Source organism: Electrophorus electricus, chromosome 1 (genome assembly GCF_041902795.1).
Source record: "Electrophorus electricus isolate QZ-2024a chromosome 1, ASM4190279v1, whole genome shotgun sequence".
NCBI classification, from domain to species: Eukaryota; Metazoa; Chordata; class Actinopteri; order Gymnotiformes; family Gymnotidae; genus Electrophorus; species Electrophorus electricus.
In genome coordinates this window covers 12209460-12224141 of record NC_137497.1, presented here as the reverse complement: position 1 = coordinate 12224141, position 14682 = coordinate 12209460, and the positions used below count along the sequence as shown (strand labels likewise).

At 41.3% G+C, this 14682-nt stretch overlaps 1 non-coding gene across 1 annotated transcript; it reads right to left on the bottom strand.

Moving 5' to 3' along the window:
- Positions 1–13361: 13361 nt before the first annotated feature.
- On the bottom strand, positions 13362–13480 carry LOC145659848 (5S ribosomal RNA). Its single transcript, XR_014125981.1, has one exon. It is a non-coding gene; the product is annotated as a 5S ribosomal RNA (ribosomal RNA).
- Between the last annotated feature and the right edge of the window lie 1202 nt (positions 13481–14682).

The window sequence follows — 14682 nt, the reverse complement described above, 5'->3', positions numbered from 1 at the left end:
TCCTGGACTGGACACAGAGAAGATTGGCCCCCAACCCATCAGCAGCAGAGGGAAGGTTTTTATAGGGTTAAGGTCTAGACAAGGTCATAGGGACTATAAGGCACAGAGCTCACTGGGGGCAGGTGGAGATTATCTAACTGCTACCAGTGGTCATTCTGTGGCCAGTCCAGGGCCCCTCCAGCACTGTTCCCCCCCCCACCCGCATGGCCCTTTCGGCGGCACGCAATCTCATCTGCACCCTCCCCAGTGTTCCCGGAACCACAGTTCACCCAGAACACAGAATCTGCCCAAATTCCTGTCCCAGGTGATCCCTGTGACCTCTCCGGCAAGGACGCGGGACTATGGGATAGAGGGTCAGGTTGTTTCGCATGTTATGGAGCCATGTGCAGTTGAGCATGCATGTCAAGTAGCCATGTGTTTCATGTTATTAGACTGTTTTTTCTTTTTAATCTGTGTGTAATTATATTCATTTTTAATCATGATTAAGATTGCATGCAAAAATTCAGACATTCAACAGGTTGTCAATTTTACTGTCTTCATATTGTTTTTCCACATTTAAAAAAAATATATCCCATCATTATATATATATATATATTGTTAAAAGTGGATGTTCATTCAAGAATAAGATTAATAATAATAACAATAATAATGCTGACTTAATTGAATGTTAATTGAATTAATTTAACTGAATCATTTATATACAGGAAACTGAACTCTGAATAGTACTTGTTTATTGTTCATCAAATAAATAGTATCAAAATAACAAATGCATTTTTTGTAAGAATGTGTCTAATTACCAACAAGTTATTCACTTTATTAAAGTGGTTTAAAATCGGTGCTCATTCACTTTGTGACGTATAATATAATATTGAAGTGCTCATTCACAACACACAGGATAAATAATGAAAATTGGGATAAATATAAAACTATGTACAACTATTTACAAAGGAGTGAGTGGGGTGGTCAGCAGATCACTGACCCTGTCCAGCACCTCCTCAGTCTTCCCTGCTGCTGCCGCACAGAAGTGCACCCCACGAAACCCGCTGTGGCCAAACTGTTTGGTCTTGGGTTTGCAGGCTTGGTGTTCGTGCCTGCGCCGCTTCGGGGGTGACGGCCTGTCCATGCGCAGTGGCAGCAGAGGCGTCTGCCTTTTTCTTCCAACACCACGCTGTGGTCTGGAGTACTTCAGGACCGGCCAGTGCGGCAGGGGCAATGGTGGCAGAAGCCGCATCTCCTTCTGGACCAAAGCTCCTCGGGGTCTCACCGAGAGGAAGAGGAGGCTGGCCTCTGACACGCTGAGAAGCCTGCCCAGACACATCCTGCTGGATGTTAAAGTCAAAGGCAGGGTGCCCGTGAGTCAGACGCTCTGGGAGTTTACTCAGCGCAGGAGGGCGAAGTTTCAGGGCCAACATGGGAGTGTTGGACTGGCCAACGCTCAAGCGCAGAACATCCTGCTCCTGCTTTTTCTTCCTGGCATTGTACCCGTAATAAAAAATGCAGCCCAGCCTATTAGTGCTCAGCCTGTATAGTTCACAGTGCCAATAAGGTCAATATAAAACCCGGTAAACTCAGCACTGGGTCAGTGTCTGCTGATTCAACTCAAAAAGTTGAATACGGGTCTGGGCCATGAGGCCGGGGCTGCTGAGGACTACGTCCTAGATGACACTGTAGTCCCTCATGGCAACAACCCACCTGTTCACCCTGACGATGGTCTGACCGGCCAGGTGAAGTGGACAAAGCACCAGGCACACGGCCTGGACAAGGTGGCTGACGCTGGGCCACTGAGCAGTCCAATTCTGTCCAAAAGGTAACGAGAGGAAGAGACATCGTGCGCACGCACGTCTGTGGAGACAAAATACGACATGCGCACGCATAAATCTTTGACAGGCTACTTACTTGAATCCCTAGTCAATACCCAAACTGTAGAAAGAAGAACACACACATCAGTGCCACATATAGAATAGTACCGACACGGTCGCGGTTTGCTTAGTGAACACTTACAATGAACGCGGTACACCGCTGCACGTCTGCAATACAGACAATACCGCAATACTGTCGATCTCGAGTTGTGAAGCACCACTTCGGACGCGCATGCAAGCTAACTGGGTGCATTTAATCAGCCATTTTAATGTCATCTAGCCAGACAGTCAGACACTCTGTATTTTACACATAAATGACCGAGACGAGCGACCGATTTAGCGAGCTAGCTCGGTCGGTCGGTCGGTCGAGCCTGCTGATGTACATTCTTGACGTACGTAGACGGGGAATAAAAGCCAGGTAAAGAACCAGAGCGTAAAACCTACCGAAAACGGCTCGAAGGGCTAAACTTCAGACAACAGGAGAAACCGGCTGTGCTGATCTCCACTGTAATCCGGAGACAGTCAGCTGGTGTTCGGCACCTTTTCCAGTCGCGCTAGTTTACTAGCTAGTTGGCTAACGTACGACAGCTTTCTTTCAGAGTAATCTAACAAAGCGGATGTGTCCAGATTCCACTCATACTGAATAAAATGTACTAAAGGTCATAAAGACGGTAAACTGCCGTTGTTCAAGCATAACCCACTAATGTTAGTATTCAATAAAGCTACTGAAAACACATCTGCTAATGTTGATTTCTAGCTAACGCTAGTTTAGCTGCACTGTAGCTACAGTACAGTACAGCATTGACCTGTTCCAGCCTCTCCATCTTTATTTCTCTCCAGTGTCTTGGCTGTTTTGTTTTGTTTTTTGATGATGATTTTTGCCCTGGCTTTCTCTCTGAACTGTGAACTCTCTTCTTCTTTGTGTATTGTGTGGAGGAGTGTCAGGTGCTGTGCTGATCTCCACTGTCATCCGACTCCAAACACACCTGTACCGGCGTCTCCTCATTAGAGGCGCAGACCTGAATGAACTCCAACGTCCACGAACGCTCCACCTTTACTGTTGATGGTTTATATGAAATTCACAAAGAGCTGTTTGTCCAGAAAATATTAATGTATCTGCTGAATATAAGCATGCACAATATAAAAAAAAACATTTATATGTATTATTCATTGTATTGTTAAGTTTAAAAGCTCGATGATAATGTGGAATGCCATAAATTCCAGTATAACAAATGTAAAGGGGAGGCATCCGGTTTTAATTGGGCCAAAATGCCGAAGAAATAGAGGAAGCTGATGGAGGGCAAGAAATCAAAAAGAAAACATTTAAAATTAATAAAGTGGCTGCAAAATAAGAAAGTACTACAAAGAAATATGAAATGCGATCTTTGTCACCACAAAATAAAACTACACAACAGCGACTGATGGGACTGCTATGAATGGTAGGCTAACGATGTAAGCTGTAACTGTTACTGTAACTTTATCTTAAATTAAACTTTCTAGCTAACGTAGATTTTATCAAATAACGTTGTCCCTTAAAGAATGCAGAGATTAATTGCAAGCATTTTTCATTGTGACTTTGGCACATTCTTACATCGAATAGTAATTTAACAGTGTGTTAAATAGGCAGAACATGTAACGTTGGGTCTAGACTGTTAGACTCTGTACAGATCGTTATCCTGGTACATATTATTGTTTTCATACAGGAGGTGTCAACGTGCTGTGCTCAGGGGAAGGCAGACGAGGAGATCAATCAGACACAACTCTGTGTTTAGTGTTCTGAAGTGTCTCTCTTCAAATGGATGACATCTGTGTACAGGAGGGAGCAGCTAACACACGCAGGCTTATGTGTCTTACTTTATACAACAAGTGTGAACTGAGTGGCCATTTGAACTGTAATCAAACAGATTTTTGTTCAGCACATCTAGACACTTTCTGTAGTGTAAAAATATTTTAATGGTGCAATCTCAAACATCCATGTGTAACAAGCAGGTTAATTGGTTTTATTCAAATCAAGTCAATTGTTTGATTAAAAGAAGCAAAATAACCAGAACAGTTCACATGAACAAATTAACTTAATTAACAAATAAACTTCACAATTTTACTGAGTACATTCAATATCTTAGTAAGAAAGTGTTAAATACATTTCTTCAGTTATATAATCAATTTAGCACCATTATGTCCCTTCAGGTTTTCTCAAGTTACTTGTCAAAATTGTCTAAGAAAGTGAGAGAGGCTTGTGTGGTGGCGATGGAAGAACTCAGAAGAAGGAAAGGAGGATGCAGACAGCTCACTGTCATAGATGAGAGTAACTTCAGGCATAGAAGAAATGCAGGTGCATCTTTTATGTGGGTATAGAATTTTGTATAGTCTTAATAATGTATAATGGACACACAAGTCTTCATGCTTCATACCTGTAATTCTTTCATCTTGTTAATAGTTCTTAATTAATGTAATAATGCTTTACTTTTTATGTTACACGGTATGGAAGAGGGCGGATGGCCGGGCGTTGTGGAGGAGGCAGTGGGTCTCTGGGATGCTGGGTGAAAATGCTGTCCACACTAAACAAAGAGAGCCAGTTCTTCACCTAGTTCAGAGAAGGTCCAGAAGGGAACTAGTGCCACTTATCATTCAGCATGTAAGGAGGCGATCCACAATCCTCAGTGGTGAGTGGCGTGTCTACCGGCAGGCTCTGTCTCAGCTTGGCTACAGACATTACACAGTTAACCACAGTATATCATACATGGATGCTCCTACAGGGGCTCACACGTAGAATATAAGGAGGGCCTGGAGAACATACAAGGAAACTGTTTGGAGGCTTAGAGGTAACCGGAGAGAGGAGCTGGTAAAGGATCACTGGACAGTGAATAGAAATGTATGAACGGCTAGCAAAAAAACACAATAATGGTCCTCTAGGACGATTCATTCATGACCTTGGAAAACTCCATGAATGAGAACTCCTACTATGCATATTTATTAACAAGCACATTAGTCTGAAGACATCAAGTCTTTTTTTTAATGTGTGTTTTATAAAATATTACCAAGTAATTTATACATTTCTTAACAGACAACTTCAAATGATAAGTTTATTTGAAAGTGTGTCGTTTATAAATGGCCTACAGACATTTATAGATATTCGTGTATATTGAATAGTTTTCACCTTAGCGGCTGTAAAATGCTACAGATAATTTCTATATGACAAGTAATTTAGAAACTACAGCTGCTGTTTGTTACTGTTTAACAAATAATTTGTATGGCTACACTTTTTAATTATTTTAACAGGTTCACAAAGATTCTTAGGAGCCAGGATTAATAAAGCTGTCATTTTAATAATATATTAACTAATGGTGCATATCCTCTGAATTCCTGAATTGGTCACCATTAATTCTGAAATTGTAACATACATATTTACATTAACATTTAAGGTGTTTAGCAGACTCTCTTATCCAGAGTGACTTTTTTGTGCATAACACAATAGCATATTTCATAAATGCAATTAAAACTTTTTTATTTTTTAATAAGATTTAATAAGTGCAAAACTAATGTTCAGGTAAGTGCATCTTCAGTCGGCGTATGAAGACAATGAGGGACTCTGGTGTTCAGACAACCAGAGAAACTTCACCACCTGCAGGGCTACAACACGGAGTCTTGATGCTTGTCTTCCAGGCCTCTTAAAGGATGGAAGTTAAGCAGGTTGCACCTGAAGCTCCACTCCACTGGTCCACTTGTTATTCTAGGAAAAACGACCTGCCACCTAAAGCCCCTGGAGCCCCAACTCCAAACCCTACACACAGTAACCTAACAACATTCTGAACATTTACTTGAACTAAATGCAGTTCCATTGTTCCTGCATGTATGCAATGGCACAATTCATTATCTAATAAAGAATAGCACTTAAAAACCCAATTAAGCATAACATCTCACTTCCTGATCTGTTCATGATCAGATAGTTATGAAGTGAGAGCTTAGATACATCTTATAAATGATCACTAATATATTAATTCATGATGAATAACACTAACTCATTAGTTCATGATTAGTTCATTATGAATTACAAGCATATAAATGCTCTATAAACTATCGTTATTATAAAGTGTGAGCCTTAAATGCTTCATGCCCTCTCCATTCCCTCTTCTCTGACCTGTCTCCCAGATGCAGGGACGAACTAACACTCTTGCTTTCTTCAAACATAGACTGGACTCATTTATTTGTGGAGTATTTTAAGATTATTTGTTTGTACAGTATTTAAAGAGTACTTATTTGTGGAGTATTTAAGAATATTTATTTATGGACTATTTTAAGAGCATTTATTTGTAGAGTATTTTAATCCTGCACATATGGAAATATCATTGCAATGGTCCACTAGTAAAGACACACGGATACACTCCTAGTGGATACAAAAGAAAAGGTATTTATTGGCTCTCAGTAGTCCAGTGCAAACAAAAAGCCATATCCAATAAAAAACAAACAAAAATATTCAAAAAAAGGAAAATGCAGTATTTACAAGTATTTACAAGTTCAAGGAGAAAAAATCCAGCAATCATAAATTCTCCAACATCAATCAACTTCAAAACACAACTCTAGTGAATTTTCCCTTAGAAACATATATAAGGAAACATCACCACAGGAAATTATGTGACATCACTTCCTTTCTTTGGGAAGGAAAATTCCCCATAAAAGTCCCCTTCAACAGAGGCTACAGTTTCTTTTCACTCTAAAACAACATGGAAGCTTCTCCACAAAAATAATCACAGGTAAGTTAATTTTTCTCTTGATCTACTTTGTTTTACCTACTTAGTTAAAATAAACAAACTTTCCTGGCAAGATAAACATTAAACTTAAACTCCAGAAACAAAATTATAAGAACAATATTTAATCTCAAATACTTACAGTACCTTTCTCTAATGAGTGTGGGGAATCATACGTGACATCCCTCCGCCCAACACAAAACAACCCATGTTGAGTTTCATGATAAAGTCCTCAGGAACGGCTGTGGAAAAAACTGTACTGATACATTGGTCTGGACTCAACCCATGTATCACTCATTCAGGAATCTGAAATTGGCCTTGTGCTCTGCTCTAGCACTTGGCCTACCAAATTATAATCTGACCTTCCACCTTTACGTTTCTAAAAACGGCTCCACAGCCATGGGTGTCCTGGCCCAGGAGCATGGTGGCAGTTATCAACCTGTGGCCTACCTTTCCAAACCTTTTGATTTGGTCGTTCAAGGCATGCCGGCCTGCTTACGCGCCGTGGCTGCCTCTGCCCTGCTGGTCACTGACGTCGAGAAATTGGCACTGTCTCATCCAATGGTTCTTCACACTTCACATCAAGTTATTACTATTCTGAATAACATTAAAACACAGCACATGACAGCACAGCAACGTTCAGGCCTTGAGGCCATCCTCTGTGCCACTCGGAACGTAACCATTAAATCACACATGACCCTGCGCTCACCTGCTAGTCTGTTACAATCATTTTTGACATCGCTAAATCATTCTGCTGACTCTGTGCCCCATGACTGCATGGAGGTTATCCATGAGTCCTCTAGCATGCGTTCTGAACTTTCTAGCACGCTGCTGGAAGGCGGCTATCACATTTTTGTAGATGGCTCATGTTTTAAACCGTCTGACTCTGAAATTGTCTGTGGTTATTCTGTCTGATTTCTGCGTAACCTCATTTGGGAGGCTCACTCTCTCCTTTACAGGTCTTCTCAAGCAGCTGAACTAATGGCATTGACCAGGGCCTGCCATCTATTCCAGGATCAGTTTGTCACCATATACACTGACTCCTGTTATGCGTTTGGGGTTGTTCATGACTTGGGTAAGATTTGGCACTCCAGGAGGTTCCGCAGCTCAGACGGTAAACTCATATCTAATCCAGGACTAGTCTCTGCACTTTTGTCTGCATGTACACTACCAGCTCGGCTGGTTATCGTAAAGGTCAAGTGTCATGACACAACCTCTGAATCTGACCACAAGGTGGTCAGCAGTGTTGTGAGATCAGAATGGCGCCCAGTGCCACCACCAAATTGTCACCATTTGCGGTAATTTATGGTAGACTATTTACCACCCCATGTGGCAGAGGTAACCCAGGTGTTTCTCTTTGAGGTGACATGGACGTGATCCTGGTTGACTACACCAAAATGTTGATTGAGAAATTGAACAGTCCTCAGGCACCCAACACAACGTTTCTGCTACACATTTGACTCCTGCAAATTAGCTGACAAACAGTTGCAGATATTCTTTTTAGCGTTACTACCTCAAAGTTTGAGAGTGGCGGGAGTGTAGCTCAGTGCTAGAGTGCATACTTTGCATGTCAGAGGTCCTTGGTTCCATACTCAGCACCTCCAGCCTAGTTGACTGATCTTTAGAACAACTGCATGTGCTTTAGAATTTAGATATATCCTCTCTAGAAGGGGTTCATTTTGGAAGCATATACAGCTGTGCTTTACGCTGATGCTATCGATAGTGCACGATCAGCTTCCAATGACAGTTACTCATGAGTCAGAAGGCTGTCAATATTTTAGTAACTTCCAACCCTTTCAAGGCTTTTCTACTGTCAGACTTAAGGTGCAAGCTCGTGCATTGTTAAAGACCAGTTCATGACTTGCTTCTAAGGCATGATGGCCAAGTGGCAAGGTGTTAGTTTTATAAACCAAAGCCCACAGTTTCAATCCCTGTTTGTGCCTTTCAGAAGATTGTATTCATCTGAGAGCTTCAACTTTGTTCATGGAAGCCAGACAAAGATGTGCTGAGGGTAAACATGTTTCTCCAAATCTCAGGCTCTTTTCTTTCTTGTTTGCCCCTCATGCTCTCTCTCCTTAGGGAAATAGTTCAGGGACACATACTCTTGTATAAAGGCTTTTCGCCAGATACTTATGACACAACATCCACCACTCTTCTAGCTCACCGCAAGCAGTAAAACACACACCACTTTGAGCCGCTCCAGTCGTATATCCTTCTTTGTTTATTTGTTGTGAATGCCACCATAGCTTCAATGACTGGTGCAGTTGATCCAGTTTGGGTTAAAGATGATGGGTGTATCACATGAGCTTCATAAACCAGATGTTTCGACTCAAACAAACTGCACCTTGTTTAGTCCATTAATAAAACAAGATGTGGTCTTAGACTGGCAAACTCTTGACTGCATGGGCCTTAAAGTCTTGCCATGGTCCTCGTCTGAGAATGGAGGTCCATACAGAGATCCATAATAGCTGATGCTTTGTGGATCATTCCTGCCAGACTGCTGGCTAGTGGAGTTGATGACAGATCTCACACTGGAGCTCTGCATTTGGGACAGAGGCAGTCAGGGCAGTTTGCAATGTATCATTACAGTGTACTGGTGAATAGAGGGCTTAGATCAGTGTACGGGTGAATAGAGGGCTTAGATCAGTGTAGGGGTGAATAGAGGGCTTAGATCAGTGTACTGGTGAATAGAGGGCTTAGATCATTGTAGGGGTGAATAGAGGGCTTAGATCAGTGTAGGGGTGAATAGAGGGCTTAGATCAGTGTAGGGGTGAATAGAGGGCTTAGATCAGTGTAGGGGTGAATAGAGGACTTAGATCAGTGTAGGGGTGAATAGAGGGCTTAGATCAGTGTACTGTGTGACACTCGTCTGTCCTCTGTAACAGCTGACCCTGATGCTTGGATTGGCTGGAATGGCCAAGTACTCTCTCAGTCAGCCAGGTGGGGTGGAAGGGCAGGGGGCAGAGGCCACAAGGTACAGGTGGAGAACGGGAGGTGCAGGTGGTGGAGGGCAGTGTTACCGAAGGCCAGCATGCAAGAATGAGAGTGAGAGAATGTGACATTGAGAGAGACAGATAGTGAGTGAGTGAGTGAGTGAGTGAGTGAGTGAGTGAGTGAGTGAGTGAGTGAGTGAGTAAAAACACACAAACACCTGATAGTTAGGCAGATAGACATGACAGAAGAGTGAAAGGTTCATTCAGCCAATGCGAATGTTCTGCGTTCAATACTTAATTAAATCTATTTATTAACAATTTACTATTTTCCATACAGTAGACAGCTGTGCCTTGAGATCTGAAGTAAATTTATTTTTTATTTAATATAGAATGTAACGTGAAAAATAAATTCTGGTTTTAAAAAATTTCTCTTTTCTACCACTGTCAGTGTTACAACGCTACCACCTATTAGTAGATCGACTCAGTCTGGTTTTGTAGATTAATTCTTTTGTCACTTTATCAGATGCCTAAATGACAGAAAAAATACATATACCCTCTGACAGCAGGTGAGTGTAAACAAGCAATGTTAACACAAACAACTCCACCAACAAACAAATATGTACAAGACAAGCCTTATAGGAGCAAAGAAACACAGAGGCCCAAGGAGTGGAACTGATGAAATACATTTTTCAGGATTCGCTAAATTGCAGCTGTACCTAGAACAGCTTTATTGTTTTAAGATGGTTTGCACAGTTTTGGGGAGTTTTGTTGTTCTTTTTCTTTTGAATTTTTGTTGATAGAAATATCTGAATAGGGTTACAAAAAGCAGTGTGAACAGCAGGGCTCTTACACGTGTTTCTTGAACTTCCTGGGAGTCCCGTAAGGATGCAAGAATTCCCTGAACACGGATGTGATGATTTAAATGAAGGAGGAAACATTTTGATCAGTTTTTTAAATCTAAATGAAGTTAGTGTAAGTTCCAGTGTGATGACAGGCCTGTTGAAAGTCTTCCTTAGAACAAGGAAATGCCTCAGTGCACTTGGAAAACCTGCCTACAATCACTAGCAAGTACTTCAACTGACCACAAGGTGGAATGTGCATAAAGTCTATCTGTAGACACTGAAAGCGATATTCTGGAGCCGGTAAGGCATCATATTTGGCTTGTGTTTTACCCTGGTTGCTTCTGGCACAGGTTAAAAAGCAATCTAGGAGGAGTTTTACAGTGAGACGTTTTGCAGGAATACAAAACTGTTTTTTGAATGCTAGCCATCACTCCCCCTTTGTGCAACATGTGAAATCCCATGAAAATGACGCACAAGAAATGGAAAAATAGATTTAGGAAGGGTGACACGCCATTAGACCATTTTAATCAGGACTACAGCCCTAATCAACCCAGTGAGAGCAGTCCTGTTGTGTACTCTGAGTTTGTAAGAAATGCAGGTTGATATTATTCGGCACAAAGCAATGAGAAAACATGGCGATAGCTTCACACATCGAGGATATAGTGTATGGGCATGAGGGGGCATTAACAGCTGCCCAACGTGGAATCTCATCTGCTGAAGCATTGCCAGTGGCCGTGTCAGACTCAGAGGTTGAGTCATGACCCTTGACCATTATGATAGCCAGCCAAGCTGGTAGTGTACATGCAGACAAAGTTTCAGACACTAGTCCTGGATTAGAAATGGGCTTACCTTCCAAGACACGAAACCCCCGGAGTGACAAATCTTATTGAAGTCATGAGCAACCCCAAATGCAGAATGAGAATCAGTGTAGATGGTGACAACCTGATCCTGGAGTAGATGGCAGACCCTGGTCAACAGCATCAGCTCAGATTCTTGAGCAGACCTGTAAGGGAGAGAGTAAGCCGCCCAAATGAGGTTAGGCAGAGAGCAGACACAATAACCGGTTGAAACGGTCAGACAGTTTAAAACATGGGCCATCTAGAAAAATGTGATAGCTGCCTATTTTTGATATCAGTCATGTTAGGAGGCATAACCCTACAGTTTCTCAACCAGCATCATGAATGGAGCAGAAATATTCATGGGGGATGGAGCCGTGCTCCAAAGTTTCACCCTGCTATAGAGAGTTGAGGTTAGTATAGAGGGTGGGTGTGGCATGCCGTCCACTCCTCCTCCAGAATATGTCGGTACAGACCCACTCACCTGATTAAGCCCTTCTCGAAGTGATAAAGCAATGCCTTAAACAATTCCTTTGGTGTTTTTGCTTATCTTTTTTTCATTGCTTTAACATGCTCTTCCTCTCTGCAATATGCAGGATGATCCGTTGCTTAAAATGATATGAAGTTTAGTTTATGGGATCAGTATACAGCCTATCGCTGTATTGGACACTTCTAGCTATAGCAAGCTAAGCTGTGGTTAGTTCCTACAACTAACGTGAGCTAGCTACCTGTCCATCCATACGTTCAGTGAACAAATACGCGACAACTCAAGAGCTCCAGCTGTGCACAACCGCACTGTTTCACAATACCAAGCCAGCTTGTGTATCCTGACAATTCTGTCTACTGGCTGTGATGCTGCATTTTGTTCTGGCAATGTTAACATCACGAGGCAAGCGGCAGTACTGGGTCTGTGAACCTTTACTGTAAAAACATGGAAAAATGAAATTGCGTGCGTGTGTGTGTGTGTGTGTGTGTGTGTGTGTGTGTGTGTGTGTGTGTGTGTGTGTGTGTGTGCATGTGAGAGAGAGAGAGACTGGCAGACTCTCCTCCCCTCAAGGTCCGTTAGTAAAAAAAAAAATTTCATCTGGAAATCTAAGTTGCTATATTGTGCTGTGTAATGTTAAACTTAGCACAACAATGTCCTGTAGGTCACTTAAATAACGTAAGTAGCCTAATGAATGTCATAATAACAAATATGAAAAGGAATGATCAACCACTACAAACAGAATGTTAAAATATTAAAAATAACGAGTTGATTACAAATCGAGTAAACATTTAGAAAGTGAAACTTAACCAGAAAACCCATATTCTATCATTTAACCAATGAAAGATAGAAAATCACAACAACAAAAAACAACACAATAACATGTCGAAAAGATCTGCACTAACATTAACAGGCATGCTGTTGTGTCACCATAGCAACCACAGCAGCTAGGGTTTTTACACAGGATACAAGATTTCAATACATTGCGATTAGCAAACTAACATTTTCAAAAGAAACATAAAATAAAAAATAATATCTCTGTACCTGTGATGATATATAAACATGTAAAAAATCAATTGCTTGTTAGTGTGTGTGTGTGTGTTTGTGTGTTTGTATGTATGAGTGAGAGACAGACTTGGCTCCCCTGGTAGAAGGAACAGAATGAATATAGTTAGCAAACGAAAGAAAGGCTGCAGTAACTAAAATTAGTCTATCCCTTCCCAAAACAACACCCATTAAAATGTACATAGCACATATAATGTCGAAAGGGATTCAAGAGTAAAACCATGTTCTAATCCCAAAATGATTGGACGGAGTTGAACTCGACGCAACCAACCTCCAGTTCCGTTAATAAAAGCTTTGAGTGGCGTGCGGTCCAACGCACCTAGATAATTGCTCCGAAAGTGTTCGCACACACAAACGGCATAATACATGAAGGTAAGAGAAAGATGTAAAAGTAAAGAAACATGGAGTTGTTTTGGTGAAATTGATAAGACAAACATACATACGTTTATGAGAACCCGGTGCACTTACTAAGCTCCAAAATGCTACAGTTCTAAACCTAAAAGCAAGAAAGAAAGCATAAAATAAAACCCTAAAGAAATGAAGCCACGTTGTACGTGAAAAGAGGCAAAAATGAAAAGAAACATAGCTAAGAAGAAAAGCTTACAGCACCTGGTATTCCCAGGCGGTCTCCCATCCAAGTACTAACCAGGCCCGACCCTGCTTAGCTTCCGAGATCGGACGAGATCGGGCGTGTTCAGAGTGGTATGGCCGTAAGCGATAAAAGCGGCGAAAAATGCGCCTTTATGCAATACATCGACAGCGTGGCTACAGACACAATCACCCGATTAAGCTCTTGTCGAAGCGATAAAACAATGCCTTACACAATGCCTTCATGTTTTTGCTTTCTTTTTTTCATTGCTCTAACATGCTCTTCCTCTCTGCAATATGCTGGATGATCCGTTGCTTAAAATGATATGAAGTTTAGTTTATGGGATCATTATACAGCGTATCGCTGTATTGGACACTTCTAGCTAGAGCAAGCTAAGCTGTGCTTAGTTCCTACAACTAACGTGAGCTAGCTACCTGTCCATCCATACGTTCAGTGAACAAATACGCGACAACTCAAGAGATCCAGCTGTGCACAACCGCACTGTTTCACAATACCAAGCCAGCTTGTGTACCCCGACAATTCTGTCTACTCGCTGTGATGCTGCGTTTTGTTCTGGCACTGTTAACATCACGAGGCAAGCGGCAGTACTGGGTCTGTGAACCTTTACTGTAAAAACATGGAAAAATGAAATTGCGTGCGTGTGTGTGCATGTGAGAGAGAGAGAGACTGGCAGACTCTCCTCCCCTCAAGGTCCGTTAGTAAAAAAAAAATTTCATCTGGAAATCTAAGTTGCTATATTGTGCTGTGTAATGTTAAGCGCAGCACAACAATGTCCTGTAGGTCACATAAATAACGTAAGTAGCCTAATGTCATAATAACAAATATGAACAGGAATGATCAACCACTACAAACAGCATGTTAAAATACTAAAAATAACGAGTTGATTACAAATCGAGTAAACATTTAGAAAGTGAAACTTAACCAGAAAACCCATATTCTATCATTTAACCAATGAAAGATAGAAAATCACAACAACAAAAAACAACATAATAACATGTCGAAAAGATCTGCGCTAACATTAACAAGCATCGCTGTCACCATAGCAACCACAGCAGCTGGGGTTTTTACACAGGATACAAGATTTCATGACATTGCGATTAGCAAACTAACATTTTCAAAAGAAACATTAAATAAACAATAATATCTCTGTACCTTTGATGACATATAAACATGTAAAAATTGCTTGTTAGTATGTGTGTGCGCGTGTGTGTGTGTGTGTGTACTACCCATGTAATAATAAATTGTGAGCACCAGTGAGAAGTCCCCAAAAAAAACACATGCACAATAAATGATGCTAAAGGACTCTTC